General features: G+C 43.7%; 1 long non-coding RNA gene across 1 annotated transcript; it reads right to left on the reverse strand.

Moving 5' to 3' along the window:
* Positions 1–16,563: 16,563 nt before the first annotated feature.
* LOC149452107 (uncharacterized) lies at positions 16,564–17,608 on the reverse strand. The gene is made up of 2 exons (XR_016314928.1): positions 17,545–17,608; positions 16,564–17,221 (listed from the first exon to the last, which is right to left on the reverse strand). It is a non-coding gene; the product is annotated as an uncharacterized LOC149452107 (long non-coding RNA).
* Positions 17,609–17,906: the final 298 nt, after the last annotated feature.

The following is a 17,906-nucleotide window of genomic DNA, read 5'->3' on the forward strand; positions in this document are numbered from 1 at the left end:
GTCATAGTTCACATCAGCGCTTGCATTTTCAATGCATTGCAGGTGCTGTAAACAAAGTTGACCACGCTGCATTGTTTCTGCACAGAACTGTACTGGAACACATTGAAACGTCCTTGAATGTACTAAAACGCACATGTCCCTAACTACATTGAATACAAAGAAAATAGAAAAAAATAAGTGGAAGGGATACAAAAATGCAATGTAAACATGTCCAAAACGCATCCAAAATGTACTGGAACACACTAAACATGCATGCCAAAAGGGCATGAAAAAAACCCATCAGGAACACATCTAGACTGTTTCTATAGTGTGAACCAGCCCTTAGGACTTGTTCACACCATTGGTGGTGCAGAAATGCATGCAAGAACACACATTTTCCAGCACAGCAAAGAAATGCAATGCCCTATGTAGATGTGCGCAGGTATCATGATGAAAACGTTGTTGCACCTACACACATCTATTAAAAACAGCCCCATTCACAGCCACAAATACGCATGGCACCACACTACTGTGCGGTTAGGTGCGACACACTTGGAAAATAACATAAAAATAAGCCAACATGGCTAAAACATATCTTGAAAATATGGGGACTCTGATATCCGGCGACAGTCCGTTCACAAACGAGAAGCAATTCTGCACCCTAAAACCAACATAGAGGAAAGAGATGGTCAAATTGCTGTGCTGCTTCCAAACCACCTCTGGCATGCCAGGGTCATTATGCAGGTCCTCGATGCCAGTTCTTGCCTGCGGCCACAAAATATCCACTGGCCACAAGTGAAGGTGAGTGGAGGACGTGAAGGTGGATTTCTACCAGCTTCAACCGCAAGCAGTACCACTCCTGAAAAATGAGAGCAAATAATCATTGACACGTCATCATGACAGTCAATTCTCAGTGCAGGCTATCTAGAGTGTCTTTCCTTTTTAACCATTTCAAGAGTTCAAGGAAACATTCTTGGAGCATCTACTGTGTTTGGAAAGGCCAAAGGTCCCCCCCTCCCCCAGGCACACTAATGCTTATGCAGGCCATAGACGGGGAGAAAAACAGCCAATTTTTCTTTTAAAAAATGAAAAATCGGTTGTTCAAGCGGCCGACGTTTCCAGCAATGGTAAAAAAAACGATCGGCCGATTTTCATCCCGTCTACAGCCGGCAAAAAGTGTCCCTGCAGAGAGCTCCGCTATTTCTTTGACAGTTCTTTGACATTTATAGCGGTTGCAACATTGTATTTGTATCCATTTCGGATACAGATGTTTTTATTCGGAAACAAATAGATACAATGTTGCAACCGCTGTAAATGTCAAGGAACTGTCAAAGAAATAGCGGAGCTCTCTGCAGGGACACTTTTTGCCATACTGGAATTCCTCTCATTTTTCATCCTTCTTCTTCCTCTTCTTCTTCATCATCATCATCCTCTTCTTCATCATCTTCATCATCATCATCATCCTCTTCTTCTTCATCATCATCATCCTCTTCTTCTTCATCATCATCATCCTCTTCATCATCTTCTTCTTCTTCTTCATCATCATCCTCTGCATCATCATCATCCTCTTCTTCATCATCATCATCCTCTTCTTCATCATCATCATCATCCTCTTCTTCTTCATCATCATCCTTCTTCATCATCCTCATCTTCTTCATCATCTTCATCTTCTTCATCATCATCCTCTTCTTCTTCATCATCCTCTTCTTCCTCTTCATCATCTTCTTCTTCTTCATCATCATCATCCTCTTCCTCATCATCCTCTTCTTCTTTTTCTTTTTGTCTTCCTCTTGCAGGTCACTGCTCATGTGCAGATTTTTTATCAGTAAAACCGTTTTTTTCCAACTTTACCGAAAAAAAAAATCTGCCAAAATACCGAAAAACGGCCGAACAAATAGCCCACTAACGATCCGAAAATCAGCCGATTTTATTTTCGGCCGAAAAATCGGCCGATTTTCGACCCATCTATGGCCTGCATAAGATATGGTGTGGCCCTAGGGTCAATGTGTGTTTAGAATACTTCCAAAATGCACATACAAAAACACTCCATCCAAATGCATGTTGCATTTCTATAGCATGTTAAACAGAAGAAAAAAGCACTTACATAATGTTAACATACGCAAGTAAAAGTAGACAAAATCCACATCCTTTTATTCTGGCTTCACATACATGCATTGTGGTCTAACACCGCACTCCTGGGCAAATCACATGCAATTTGTGTGCGTTGCAATTAGAGACAAACATTTTGCACACCTCAAATTGCACCGCATCCGGGCCAAAAATGTGCAGGACCCTTTTTCAGGGTATGCACATGGGTGTGAATAGGCATGCCATCCAATTTGGCAAATCGCAATACGCTTTGTGTACCAATATTGGTGTGTTGGTAACTTCACCTAGAAAGCCGCAGCAGGTGGCATGAAGGGGTTGCGGTTGTGATGCGGTTCAGCGCTTGCACAGAAAACACTGCAAATTTCACATCGCATCTGTATGACACCAGAATGTGCCAATATGTGGCTTGACAAAGCACAGTGGTCAGTGCAGATTATTTTCAATCCATGTTTTTTTACACTTTTCATTCACTGGTTTAACTCAGGTGATCGTTAATCACAATTATCTCCGGAGATCACATGCAGCCCCTCAACCATCTACACATATCTCTGGAAATCTATACAGATCTCCTTGAAAAAAAGTCTCCTCTCTTCTTCAGAAAACAATTGTCCTCCACCTCATAAACAGGGGGACAGAGAAGACTTCTCCTTGATAACTAAAATCAGATGAATTATCTGTGCTTAATAAACATACACCAATACTGCAAATGCATTGTACTGTCCAAGGCATTGCACACTAACGCATTGCACACTAGAAATGTCAAAGGCGTTAGTGTGTACAGTGCATGAGTGTAAAATGCTTTAGTGCACACTGCAGTGTACAAAGCATTGCACACTGTAATACACTGTACAATGTAATACCGTGTACACCCACACATTGTAGACTGTAATGCACTGTACACTGTCATGCAGGCTGGAGCTACGCATTGCACACTGTGATACGCTGTCCACTGTCATGCAGAATCCAGCAACGCATTGCACACTGTAATACCATGTACACAAACACATTGTAGAATGTAATGCATTATACGCAGTATACATGTCCAGATATTCAAAGATTAGCCATGAAGGCCTAGCTGGTTACCTATTTGGCGACCGCAGATAGCCGAATAACGCTACACTGCATCCAGGCAGCTCTGGGAGGGTGTCATATGACATCCTGGCAGAACGCGTTCTCCGTGATTGCTGTGTCTTAAGGACACAGCTGATCACGTGATGTGGTAAAGACCAATCACAGCGGCTTTTTACCATGTGATCAGCCATGTCCAATGACACGCTGATCACCGGGAAATGCATTTGCCGGGTCTTGGCTGCACTTTCATCACGCCGTCAGAATGTGTGAAAAGTACTGCCGAGAACCAGCAGTTAACAAAGCAGGGGTCGGCCCCGATGATCAGTGCCCACCAGTGCCACCCAACAGTTCCGCCCACCTGTGGCCAGCAGTGCCACCCACCAGTGCTGCCTCATCAACGCACATCAGTGTTGCTAAATTACCAGTTTACCAAATGTTATAATATAAACAGACTTTTATTCATTATGAGCTATTTTGTGGTTTATCGAGCAAAAAGTAAAACTCACAGCAGCAAGTCAATACCACCTAAAGAAAGCTCTATTTGTCTGAAAAAAACTGATACAAATTTAAGATGGGTACAATGTGGCATGACCGCACAATTGTCATTCAAAGGGTAACAGTGCAGAAAGATGAAAATTGGCCAGGACAGGAAGGGGGTATGAGTACCCAGTAGGCAAGTGGTTAATATCATTGACCCATCAATACCCAGGAGCTAATGTACAGATAAGTAGCATGTGCACCAAGTGAGATTCTGCTAGGCCCCACCCACAAAATTACAATTACCTGTCCCTCACATGTTATAAACATATTTGCAATGGCCACACTTACTGTACATATAAGGATCATCTCCTCAGTTGAGAACTGTGCTCTCGCCATGTCCAAATGCCAATAAAGTTATCAAAATTTTCAACCAACACAAAACCTCCAACCACTTCTCATCCACTTACACTCCCCACAACCACTTCCGGGTGCGCGCGCACGTGATGACGGACTTCCGGGAGGATAGCTGCTCGTGAGCCATGGGGGACACCTGTTTGGCGTTTATTTGTGCATGATCGCGCATATCTATGCACGATCGCTCATTTCTATGCACGGCTATGATAGCTTTCGCAAATGTGTGTTTCTTAGTGATTTTTTTTTTTTTAAACCTTGGCTAATATATATTTGTTGCCGAAGGCCAAAAATCAACATACAGTGGGGACTATTTTATTACTGTAAATCAAATTGTAGAAAACCTGTAGCTGGCTGCACAGTGAATGTGACATATTCATTAGTACATAACAATATTGTGGTGCAAGCAGGTTTTTTATTTTTTTGTTTGGTTTTGAAAAAGCCAGTTTGCACACACTTGCATATTCACACTCTTACAAGCTACATTTGAGCAGATTATATAAGTATACAAAGTAACTATTAAGGTTGTTCATATATTGAACATAAAATAAACACAAAAACATCGGTGAAACATTTATTGATCAAATATATCTTCATTTATTTGGTCAGCAGGAACAAGTAGGTACAGTCAATATCTTGGTGAGTCACAAAAATAGGATTGATGTGGCAAAAATAAAACACTCCTGCTCATAAGAGCTTACAATCTAAAGATACTTCTAATGAACTGTGTGTGCTCAGGTTATAGCAGGAAACAAAGGGGAAGATGAATCAAGTAACATTTTCGTGCACATAAGGTTTACTTACACAATCACTTAGTATAAAGATCCATTCACAAAAAAAGTCTACAGATCAAAATATCAAGAAAACAAGACATATGTGAAAAACCCCTCCCACCTCTACAAATCCCCTACACATACATGTGTCAGCAGGTTTGTAAGAAAAAAGCATTTGAGTCTAAATAAGCAAGCAAAATTAAAACAAGAGCAGATTTTAAACAAAACGATTGACATGTGTGAGGCTTTCAATGCAAAGAAAAAAAACACAATCATTGTGCAGTAACACACAAACACACTTTACAAGGCCAAAAATATGCAAACATTTCCAGCCCACTTCCAAACACAGCCTGAGTGGTGTCTGGGGCAATTCAGCACAAAATCTCTTCCTCCCCCAAACCACTACAAGCAAGGACTTAGTCACAAACCACCCGGCCTAGTAACAGGCCAAATCACTCCCTACTGCACATCTTTATATAAGCTAGGTTGTATTTGGAGCGTGCCAAACAAGGCCCCACACCCAATGAAGCCACACCCACCACTGACCTTAATTTGGTCAGTGAAAGTGTTTTCACCTGATGAATCCGCTTCCTACCTGCATTAACCCTTGGTATACAGGCCCCACAAATCAGAAAGATATATACAGTGAAATGTACGTGTGCAGCATACAACAGAACATTGAGCAGGGATGTGAAAGGGAACCCCAATTGGAACCTTTATTGCTACTATGGTCACAATTCCCTCCAGATTCTCGCATGAGTTAAGACAGTCACATGACCACATCTTGTATGCAATACTGAAAATGACAAATCGATTTGACTAGTATGGTGAATTTCCCATCAATTGGTAAAACACTCCAGAAATCAAACATCACCAAACATTACACTCTGGGCAAAGCTGATTTACAAATCATGCAACTTACAGTAAAGTTGACCATTTCAATGCAATTTTCAAGACATCTGACACAGATCTCTATGCAAATTGCCACTAAAGTAGTACATGTAGTACTATAGAAATCAGTGTTTTAAACACACCCATGTGGTCGCTCTAATAGCAGACAATAGGGTGCGACTTTGCAGACGATTTACAACTTGCATGTTGTGCAAATCACATGCCAAGTCCCACTCAATGAGCACGCTATTGGAGCGTTCATATTGTTGTGGTTCAAACTTGGTTGGAGCTGCAAGTAATAATAGAGTAATGAATACACTACTTTTCATGCAATTTGCTGAGAGATCGATGTCGAATGTCTTGCAAATTGCACTTGAAATCACCATGTACCCCGACTTTGAAATCATGCAACTTCTATGCAAGTCACATGATGTGACTGTGGTGTCAATAACACCACTTAGAAATCTGCTTTAATGTGACCGGGTAGCCCCCAGTAACATTGTTTGCGATTGCCATGCAATTGGCATGACAGGCGACTTGCAAATCGTAGACCAAGTCGCACCCTATTGGCCACTGTAGGCTCTGTTCACATCCAATTGGATTGTGAACTCGTGCAACTTCACTGTAAGTTGGACAATTGCCGCATCGGATTAGATGTGACAGTGGTGTTGGCCCCCAGTAACATTGGGTGCAATTTGCCATGCAAAGAGCAAGCTGCTGGCCATGCCAATCACATGACAAGTCACTTCCAGGGTGTGCAATTTCAGGTGCGATTTGTGCATTGACATCGTACCTGATATTGGATATAATGAATGTGAGTGTATTAACATACACCATTTGTTGCAGCGAGAGTTCAAACGTATTTGAGAATTGTGGCCATTTATTAGCAATTTAACATCTAGACTCAAATAGAAATCGCAATGCTACACACAATTGAAAACACAACTAGTTAGTAATTCTCTAGAAAACACAGTAAAATTGGCAACTTAAAGAGTAATTTTCAATTGCATATAGTGTGAGCGAAGCAGGAAAATCAACAAAGGAAATAAATCTTTGAAGGCGTGCGGTACCTGCCTGCTGGGATAAGGGTCTGCTATGCATTTGGGGGAAAAATGCACGCCAGGATTTGTGACAAGTTTGATGTGTGGATTCACCAACCAAGTCTTTTCTCTCTCGTTCACTCTTCTGAATGTCTCTCTTTATCACTCTTCAGTATGTATCTCTTGCTCACTCTTCTTTGTCTCACTGGCTCGCTCTTCTCTCTCGCTCACTCTTCTGAATGTCTCTCTTTATCACTCTTCATATGTATCTCTCGCTCACTCTTCTCTCTCTCTGTCAGCTCTTTGCTTGCCAAATCCTTCACAAAAGTGGGTGGAGTGTAAACCATCATTATCAAATCTATTAGTGATTCAGGCCCTTATCTTATCCCATTGTATGACATTCACATAAGGTGCAGCTTTGAAGGTGTTTCAACAGACAAGGCCTCATTCTAATTCACATTTTAGGGATCATTTAGACAGAAAGCAAAGATGTTGCCAGAACATGTATGTGAAGACAGCCACACACGGAGATCATGCTACTACCTCGCCGGGGTTGGGATTCAAACCTACAACCCTAGAGTTATGAGGCAGTAGTGCTAACCACTAATCCACGGAGCTACATTGCTAACCCAGCCTGTATTTCTGTGCTGTGAATCAATCCTAGGTCCCTGGGCATGGTCAGTATAACTAGCCAGATATCTCCAATGTGACACAAATGTTGTGCTATGTTGCCAATTCAGATGTATGTTGGTTCTATGTATCCCAATACAAAGGATTGCAATACTAATACAGGCGTACCTCGGTTTACCAATGCCTCAGGGAACGTCATATTTGGGGTACAAATGTCAAACCATTTCAGTTAATTGGTCTGTTTACAAATGTTTGAATAATTTGGTATGGGCATGTGGCCTGGTATGGTTCAGGAGAGGGGGAGGCGCTCGCTCGTCGTCCCCCCCCCTTTCCTGACCTGCCGGGCTGCATGCTCGGATAAGTATGTGTTATGGATTTAGGGGGGTACCCCATGCTGTTTTTTATTTAATTTCAGCGTGGAGTTACCCCTTAACATCCATACGAGACCCGAAGGGCTTAGTATGGATGGGAGGGGGGACCCCACGCCAGTTATTTAAAGAACTGTTTATAAATCACTGCAATACTTTGACATTCAACTGTCAGTGGGGAAATCCGCCGACAGCTGAAACATGAGCGCTGCATTGGTTTTCATTACTAAAATGCTGCATGAGTTGATAACATAACTCATGCGGGATTGTAGGAGCGACAGCCATGAGTTAATGTTTCAACTGTCAGCGGGGTTCCCCACTGACAGCTGAATGTAAAATAATTCCCTTTATTGCATAAATAATAAAAAAAAAAGCGTGGGGTCCCCCCTCCCATCTGTACCAAGCCCTTCGGATCTGGTATGGATATTAAGGGGGAACTCCACGCTGGAATTAAAAAAAAAACCAGCGTGGGTCCCCCTCAATATCCATACCAGACCCTTATCCGAGCATGCAGCCCGGCAGGTCAGGAAAGGGGGGGGGACGAGCGAGCGCCCCCCCCCCTCCTGAACCATACCAGGCAACATGCCCTCAACATGGGGGGGTGCTTTGGGGCAGGGGGGCTCCCCCCCCCCAAAGCACCTTGTCCCCATGTTGATAAGGACAAGGGCCTCTTCCCCACAACCCTGGCCGGTGGTTGTGGGGGTCTGTGGGCGGGGGGCTTATCAGAATCTGGAAGCCCCCTTTAACAAGGGGGCCCCCAGATCCCGGTCCCCCCCCCCTACATGAATGATTCTGCGGTACACGGTCCGCAGACTTATTCACAAAAAAACTAAGTGTGGTGTAAAAAAAACACAGTACAGGGTCTTTGACAAGTCCTTTATTAAAACAATGTCCCCCGAAGTAGATCCAACGTCAATCGCGGCGGCAGGGACCCGAAAAAAAAAAAAAGTTCCTCTCCTGTCCGAGGCTTCCAGCCTTGTGAAGAAGAGGCTAGCTGACATTTCTTATATAGGTATGGGGCGGGGCCAGCCGGGGACATCATCTGAGTGACCCGCCCCATGTCACATGCTTTCTCTTCCCGGCTGGCCCCGCCCCATAGCTATATAAGAAATGTCAGACTGTCTCCTGCATTCAGCTAGTTAGCCTCAGTGGAGAGACAGGGTGACATTTCTCAAATAGGTAAGGGGCGGGGATGATGTCCCCGGCTGGCCCCGCCCCATACCATATATAAGAAATGTCAGCTAGCCTCTTCTTCACTAGGCTGGAAGCCTCGGACGGGAGCGGAAATTTTTTTTTTTTTCTTTTTTCGGGTCCCTGCCGCCGCCGCGATTGACGTTGGATCTACTTCGGGGGACATTGTTTTAATAAAGGACTTGTCAAAGACCCTGTACTGTGTTTTTTTTACACCACACTTAGTTTTTTTGTGAATGAGTCTGTGGACCGTGTACCGCAGAATCATTCACATAGGGGGGGGCCGGGATCTGGGGGCCCCCTTGTTAAAGGGGGCTTCCAGATTCTGATAAGCCCCCCGCCCACAGACCCCCACAACCACCGGCCAGGGTTGTGGGGAAGAGGCCCTTGTCCTCATCAACATGGGGACAAGGTGCATTGGGGGGGGAGCCCCCCTGCCCCAAAGCACCCCCCCCATGTTGAGGGCATGTGGCCTGGTATGGTTCAGGAGGGGGGGCGCTCGCTCGTCCCCCCCTTTCCTGACCTGCCGGGCTGCATGCTCGGATAAAGGTCTGGTATGGATATTGAGGGGGACCCACGCTGTTTTTTTTTAAAATTTCAGCGTGGAGTTCCCCCTTAATATCCATACCAGACCTGAAGGGCTTGGTATGGATGAGAGGGGGGACCCACGCTGTTTTTTGTTTTTTTTTTTTTATTGCGGACCTTTATTTTTACATTAAGCTTTCAAAATAAATATTATCTAGACCTTCAAAATAAGTAAAATCATAACAGAAATAATTATAAAGGATAAGAAACAAAAATAGAAACACTAGAACTAAGGAAATCTAGTTAGATTACATGAAGATATGCCGAGTGCTGTTTATTAAACACAATAGTCGCGACCGAGTGCCGGCTGTCAGAGGAATCCACAATCAGATTCACTATTAGTCAGTGGCTAAAAAGCAAACGCCCATGGCAGAGGTCTAAAAGGTGTTCTGCACATGCTCAGTTCTATCTGCCAAAGACACTGCACGGGCATCTAGATTTTTACTGTGTCGATTTCCTTGAAAAAAACAATTTTTAACACATTCTTAATTTTTTTGGAAATAGCAGATATTGTTTAAAGTGAAGTCCTGATATTTGGCAAAGCAAATTTGAAAAAAAAAAAGTGAACATGTCTCTGCAGTGATTTTTCATGGTGTTAGACGTGCTTCTTAGCAAGTCTGCTTTTGTGAGTCTGATTCCGGGCGTGTGTCTTTTTGTGAATTAGATTGGGCGTCTGCTTATGGGCTCTGCTCAATAGTGAATTAGGTTGCAGGGTAAAAAATGGACGGACGCCCATGAAAATTGGGCTTAAGCCCATAAATATGCGCCCACGCCCAATAGTGAATCAAGGCCAATATGTCTCTCAGCAGATAGCTTAGGGTGTCTACTTTCCGAAAAGGGGTCATTTGGGGGTGTTTGTTCTATCCTGGTATTTTAGCACCTCAAGAGATGTGATGGGCGGTCAGAAAGTAAAAGCTGTGTAAATTTCAAATTATCTATACCATAGTTTGTAGACGCTATAACTTTCACACAAAACAATCAATATACACTTATTGGGATTTTTTTTACCAAAAACATGTAGCAGAATACATTTTGGCTTAAATTTATGACTAACTTTGAGTTTACAATATATTTTTTATAGCTGAAAGTAGAAAATATTGTTTTTTTTCAAAATTTTCGTGTTCTTTTTATTTATAGCGCAAAAAATAAAAAGCGCACAGGTGATAAAATACCACCAAAAGAAAGCTCTATTTGTGTGAAAAAAAGGACGTAAATTTCGTTTGGGTACAGCATTGCATGACCGCGCAATTATCATTTGAATTAGTGCAGCTCCAAACAGCAAAAAAAGGCCTGGTCATTGAGGGGGGTAAATCCTCAGGAGCTCAAGTGGTTAAAGTAATGCAGCGCCATAACACAAACCGCTTATGTAACCCATTCCTGACCGCCCTATGGCAGAAATACTGCTACAGGGTGGCATGGGTGTGCAAAATCACATATCTATACGTGATTCGCGCTCCCTTGGTTTTCACACCCCTCCCAGATAGCGTGAGATTGCCCGTCAGTACACCAGTCATCTTATTTAACCTCTTGATTGCCAGGAAGATGCTCATACACAGTAAACCTTCCTTGCTAGTATAATGTCTGAACAGATCAATATCTTGATTTAGATCAGTACTATACCAGCGTTCACATTAGTATAGCATCCCCAAAAACGTAGCGTTAGCGGGACCAGCCCCGGCACCTGCATTTACCCCCTACACTTACCCCCCCTCCCTTCTCCCCAGCAAGTGCAATGTCAGTAGGTCACTGTCACTTGATACATTGCACACAAAACCGTTTTGTTGGCAGAATCAGGCCTGATCTCTGTTAGCACTTTTCGGTAAATTTTGATGACTCTAAAATGGAGCAGAGTGCCAGTACTAGTGCCATGCTACCTTTTGGTGAACTGGCTAGCTCCAGCGGTCTAGTACATCCTGGTCTTTCACATACCTCTTAGATTGTAAGCTCCCAGGATAAGGCCCTCCTAACCCTCTTGTGTTGAACTGTATTATCTCCCGTTATATTGTAAAGCACTGAGCAAACTGTTGGCGCTATATAAATCCTGTATAATAATACCAGCACTGCAGTATGACTTGGCAACATGGCGAGTCCCATAAGTGTAGTGAAAGCTGGCGCAGTGGTGAGCACAAGTATTGTCCGGCAACCACCAAGAATTCACACACAGGCCCGTAGAGCCGCCAACCCAAATTCAGACCTTGCCAGACCATTCACATGGAAACCCATTACGGTTTCTGAATTAAATTTTTTTTTTTTTTTTGGACCTAACCCTCAACATTGTCACTACTAAAAAAAAATGAATTGTGGTTGTATTGGTCCGCAGACCCGATTCATCATATGCCGTGTTCTCTGCTGCCATGGCCAGGCATTGACATGAGAGTATAATGTGTTTTATGCATTTAAACGACATTACACTCTGTCGTCCTCGGGGTGACCCTGAATTTGACCGGCTCCACAAAATTCAGCCCCTCACAAATCATCTTAACCAAAAATTTGCAGATGTCTATACTCCCCAGCAAAACATCTGCCCCGATGAGTCCCTCATTAATTTTTCTGGCCGCCTTGCATTCAAACAATTTCTCCCCAGCAAGCGTGCCAGATATGGGGTCAAGATGTAGAAGACCTGTGAGAGGACAACAGGCTATACTTATACGTTTCGGATTTATGAGAGAAAAGATAGTCACGTGGAGCCCCCCAGATGCCCAGACTAAATGGGGAGCAGTAGCATGATAGTTTGGGACTCTGTGTCATCCTTTTTCCATATGGGGTACCACTTATACATGGACAATTTTTATTCAAGCGTGCCACTATTTAGACATTTCTACAATCTTGGAACTGGCGCATGTGGCAAAATGTGACCTAATGTGTGCCCACCATTAGAAGTGGGTGGATGCAGGGCGGTATATTCTAATGGTGGGCATACCACACACTTTTTCTGGCAGAGATGTCTTCTCTTTTTTTCCCATTCAGTCCACAGGCTGCATACAAAAAAAAAAAAAAAAAAAAAAAGAACATAGCATATACAGTAATACCTCGGTTTACAAATGCCTCTGTTAACGTAATTTTCTGTTTACGAATAAAAATCCACTGAAAATAAGGCCTCGTTTGCAAATTTTTTACTAATTTTTTTTCACAATACTAAGTGTATGTCAGTGCTGATTTTTAAATGCAATTGCCATCTTTTTTTTTTTTCCTTCAGTATAGCTCACAACATTAGCTGTCAGTTTCCGAGAGCTAAAGGATACTTTGTATATTTTAAGAAACTGAAAGGAAACATTGTATCTTTTAACTTGGGGAAATAAACTAAAAGAAACTCTCTTTCAGCTGGAGTGGGAAAGTGACAGCTGAATTTCTGAACTACTGTATAGTGAAGGGAAAAAAAAACAAAACTGTAATTACATTTAAAAACTGGCACCTGACAGCTGAGTGAATTGCCTGCAATTAAAATTTTTATTTAATTACTAACAATTCTTTTACATTCATCTGTCAGTGGGGAACCCCGCTGACAGCTGAAACATTAACACATGGTTGTCACTACTAAAATACCGCATGAGTTAATAAAATAACTCATGCGGTATTTTAGTAGCGTTTACTGTTTTTCTGACCTTCTGAACGGATTAATTGGTTTTCAATGAATTCCTATGGGAAACAGTGTTTCGGTTTACGAATTTTTCGCTATATGAAATGTCCTGCAGAACGAATGAAATTCGTAAAACGAGGTACTGATACATCATTGGACTTTAAATGGTTATACCAGGATGATGCCTACAGCTGCAGGCATCATCCTGGTATCATTTCTTTTCAGCCGGCGATCAGCTTTCATGTAAAAGCAATCCTAGTGGCTAATTTGCTGTAGGATTGCTTTTACAAGCAGCAGAAGACGATGCCCCCCTCCCCCACTGCCTTCCACGGCCTTCTCGGGCAGTCCCGTGCCATCAGGGAACCTGAGGATGCAGCCGGTGTTTCTGCCAGCTGACCATAGAGCTGATTGGAGACCAGTATGGTGCCAATCATCTCTATAGTCTAAGAAATCAGAAGTTACGAGCATTTCATCACTTCAGTTTTGCAGGATATAAACAGCGCCATTTGTAAATTGGGAAACCATCTGATCACACCGATCTTGGTTTGATTAGATGTAAGGGCAGAGGAGATATCTAGAGTCTGATTTCTGAAAAAAGAATATATGACAATGCCCACTGAAGTTATAGGGGATATTTGCATTCCCTGTGATAGCATTAAAAGTGATAAAAAAAGGGACAGTGTAAAAATAATTAAGAAAATCAAAGTAACAAAAAAAAAAAAAAAAAAGTACCCTCACCCTCCCACGCACACCTGCATTCGTGAGCCTTGACCCTGTGCCAGTATGGAAACAGCAGTTGCACCATGCATGTGAGGTATCGCCACGAACGTCAAATCAAAGGCAGTAATTCTGACACTAGACCTCCTCTGTACATCTAAAATGGTAGCTTGTAAAGGCTTTTAAACTTACCTCTTCTGTGCTTGCCAACAAGGGTTTCTCCACCGAGTACGTTTTATTTGCGGATCAAATACTTATTTTGCTCACAGAACTGCGACTCAATTTATATCATTTGTATCATGTTTTTTCTGGATTTTTGGTTAATATTCTGTCTCTGTCATTTAAAATACACCTCTGATAAAAAATTACAGACCTTTCATTTCTTTGTAAGTGGGCAAACTTGCAAAATCTGCAGGGGATCAAATCATTATTTTCCCCACAGTATTTACAGGCATTTACAAATTCAGACGCTAGATGGCAGCATATCTCTACACTGGCACAGCAAATGCAATCAATGCAAGATGTACAGAGGTCAAAGTTCAGTGCAAATGCAAATTAAAAGCAAATGCAATTACAAGAATGAGACATTTGAAAAAAGCATCAGCATATACATGTGACTACTGGCAAACTTGGAAGGGATGTACCTAGGCACAATATTACATAGAATGATGAAAGAATGTATTGTAGCGCTCGGGGTGCCCATGCTCAGTACTCATTCTCCCCATGCTCAATGTTACGGTGACTGGCTGTGCCGCACTCCATGGTCCTGCGCTGGCTCATGGCTTTCTCTCTCTTCACTGCACAAAACAGGATTTCCTGACTCCCAGCAATGCATCCATGAAGCCTGAACATGTGACCCCAAAAACGCAGTGCATTTTCAATGTTTTTTGTTGTGTTACCATTGAATTCTATGGAAGGTGCAGGACAGAACCGAAGCACAAATGCAGCACACTAATGTGAACAGCTACATACGATGTAACCACTTCCCGTCCGGCCCATGTATATAAACGGCTGGACGGTGGCAGTGCAGGGGCGGGTGGCCGTTCATAAACTCACATGGTACAGGGCCATTCACAACAGCCTTGTACCATGTGACAAGCTGTGACCAATCACAGCTCTTACAGTATTTATCAACGGCTGCAAGAATGCAGCCAGAGAGAAGGAGAAATTATTGCTTTTATAGCCTTTTTGGCTTTAAAAGCAATCAGTGTAAAAAAAAATTTTCTTCATCACCCCCCACAAGTAGTACTGTGTCACTATGGTGACACTGTACTGCTAGGATGACAGTATGTTAAAAAAACCTCCATAAAAATAAAAAAAAAAATGTAAAAAAAAATTTAGAAAAAATATAATTTTTGGTTATAAACCAATTTGGATTATTTTTTAACTAAAAAGATAGATGAATACATTTTGGCCAAGATTTACAAAGAAAGATTATTTATTTGCAAAATTTTATAAGAAAAACACTTTTTTTTCAAAATTTTTGGACTTTTTCATTTATATATAAAAAAAAAAATGAAAAATCCCAGTGATGAATAATTACCACCAAAATAAAGTTTTATCTAGCTCAAAAAAATTCATATGGGTACAGTGTTGTATGACTGCGCAATTCTCATTTCAAAGTGTGACAGCGCTGAAAGCTGAAAATTGGCCTGGACAGGAAGGGGGTGAAAGTGTCTGGACTTGAAGGGGTTAAAGGGGAATCATTTTCATGTGCTTTTGTTGCGCTGGAAAGATGCGTTTTAGCACAGAAAAAGTGCATTAGTGGAAAGGGGCCTTACTCCCCCCCCCCCCCCCGTCACATAAAAGCAGATTTTGAATTTGTGCGACTTACAGTGAAGTCGCACGGTTTCAAAGTTGGGTGACCTGCTGATTTCTTTGCGATTTGCAAGACGTCTGACACAGATGTAAATCGCACCAAAAGTAGTGCATGTAGTACTGTAGAAATGGGTACGTCTCTGACCAAGTCAGAACCGCACCGATAGGACCGCTCTAATAGCAGACAATAGGCTGTGACTTGGCCTACGATTTGCAAGTCGCCTGGCATGCAACTCGCACCCGATGTGACCGGGGTTTAGGTAAATGACTCAATGTCCCATCTTTTACAGGCATGAGGGTGCACAGGTGTTGCATCCATCCCCATGCCAGCGTCCCATTTTTGTCTATTGGGACACGTGGCTGCATGGACACAGCTGCTGTGGCCCTATATGACATGTGGTTGCGGGTCCCCAAACGCACACACTGTTCTGAACATTCATTTTAAAAAGATGGAAAGTACATTCATAGAAACAAGTGTGCAAAATCTTACAGTTCCATTTCCTTTCAAAGCAGCCACGGCCTGAGTGGAGTAGCAGTCCTATAAAAGGACCTTTGCTCTGTGTGTGGAAGCAGTGGTCTCTCTCCTGGGGTGTGACACACCCCCTGCTGAGTCAGAACCAGTACTCTCCAATCAGCAGGACACTCATGCTTCACTGATTGCAGAGCCATATACAGTATCTGACACAGCAGGGGCCCTGTGTGTTGGACCATTGCAGAGAGACCACTGCTTCCACACATAGGACAAAGGTCCTTCTCTTCAGCTCATACCCAGCATTGGGCTTCAACATTCTGACTTGTACCTAATGTAGCACTACCCTCTTAGGAGTTGCAATAGATTTGGGTCCCCCTATAGTCCTGCACAGCCAGGCATCACACATTTTCCACTTGGACTTGCATCAGGAGGCAGTGACCAGTCTTTGAGCTTCGTTTTGAAGTTTTATTAGGGGGTTTAGAACTTGGATGGGGTGAGGGGCGTATAGGATGGCCGAGGGAACAGCAACAGAAGGCAAATTCCTTAGCAATGATGTACAAGTTTATACAGCAAAATGTCTCTTCTGGAGAACTAGCCAGCGTCCCCGAGGACCGCCCCCGAGGACTCCTCTCCTCATCCACATGTACTGGGAGCATCACTGGGCAGGGAATCCGATGCTTGCCACTGCAGAGTGTACAGTCCTGGGTAAGAGAACAAATCCAGCTTCCCTCCAGAGGGCTCCTCTTCCCTTACTGGCAGGGTGCAGGCTTCTTCACTTGGTCCCCTCCTGTGCTGCCGGTGACTGCTACCAGGCCTTCTAGCTGGGCCGCTCCTTCCCTGCTGTACAGGTGGGCCTCTCTCAGGGGACAGGAAAAGTCCCAAATTATCTTACAGGGTCCTGTGCCTGTAGGTGAGCCCCTCTCCATCCGGGCATCCTAACATCCTATCCTACTAACTACCCCTCCCAGTACCGCGCCACTGTGTGCCTGCTATCCTACTAACTAGCCCTCCCTGTACCCCAGTGCCTGCTATCCTACTAACTACCCCTCCCAGTACCGCTCAACTGAGTGCCTGCTATCCTACTAACGACCCCTCCCTGTACCCCACCACTGACTGCCTGCTATCCTACAAACTACCCCTCCCTGTACCCCGCCACTGTGGGGGAAGGGGTGTCCTTGTAGAAGCAGTGGCAAGATGTGTATCCCATGAAGAAATGTCTCCCCTGAAGCAACTGCACATGTTCCGGTTTCAGACAGAAGAAGCCGATCGCCAAATTTAGCACAGAACTGCCACAGTTAACCCCTTACAGGCTGCACCGCTGAAGCTGATTCCATGGATCACTAGCCGCCGACGTTCCGCAAAATGGATCGAAGCTGTGTATTGGGGAGCATAATGGATCAGAGAGGACAGTGACATGGGGGGGGGCAATGACATGGGAGGACTGTGAAATGCGGGGGGGCAGTGACATGGGAGGACAGTGACGTGGGGGGGCAGTGACATGTGGGGGGGGCAGTGACATGGGAGGACAGTGACATGTGGGGGGGCAGTGACATGGTTGGGGGCAGTGACATGGTTGGGGGCAGTGACATGTGGGGGGGGGCAGTCACAAGTTGGGGGGCAGTGACATGGGGAGGACTGTGAAATTTGGGGGGGGGCAGTGACATGGGGAGGACTGTGACGTGGGGGGGTGGCAGTGACATGTGGGTAGTGACATGGGGAAAACTACTGTGACATGTGGGGGGGCAGTGACATGGAGAGGACTGTGACGTGGGGGGGCAGTGACATGGGGAGAAC

The sequence above is a fragment of the Staurois parvus genome, unplaced genomic scaffold, assembly GCF_062004578.1.
Source record: "Staurois parvus isolate SC_StPar_1 unplaced genomic scaffold, SC_StPar_1.0 ptg000497l, whole genome shotgun sequence".
NCBI classification, from domain to species: Eukaryota; Metazoa; Chordata; class Amphibia; order Anura; family Ranidae; genus Staurois; species Staurois parvus.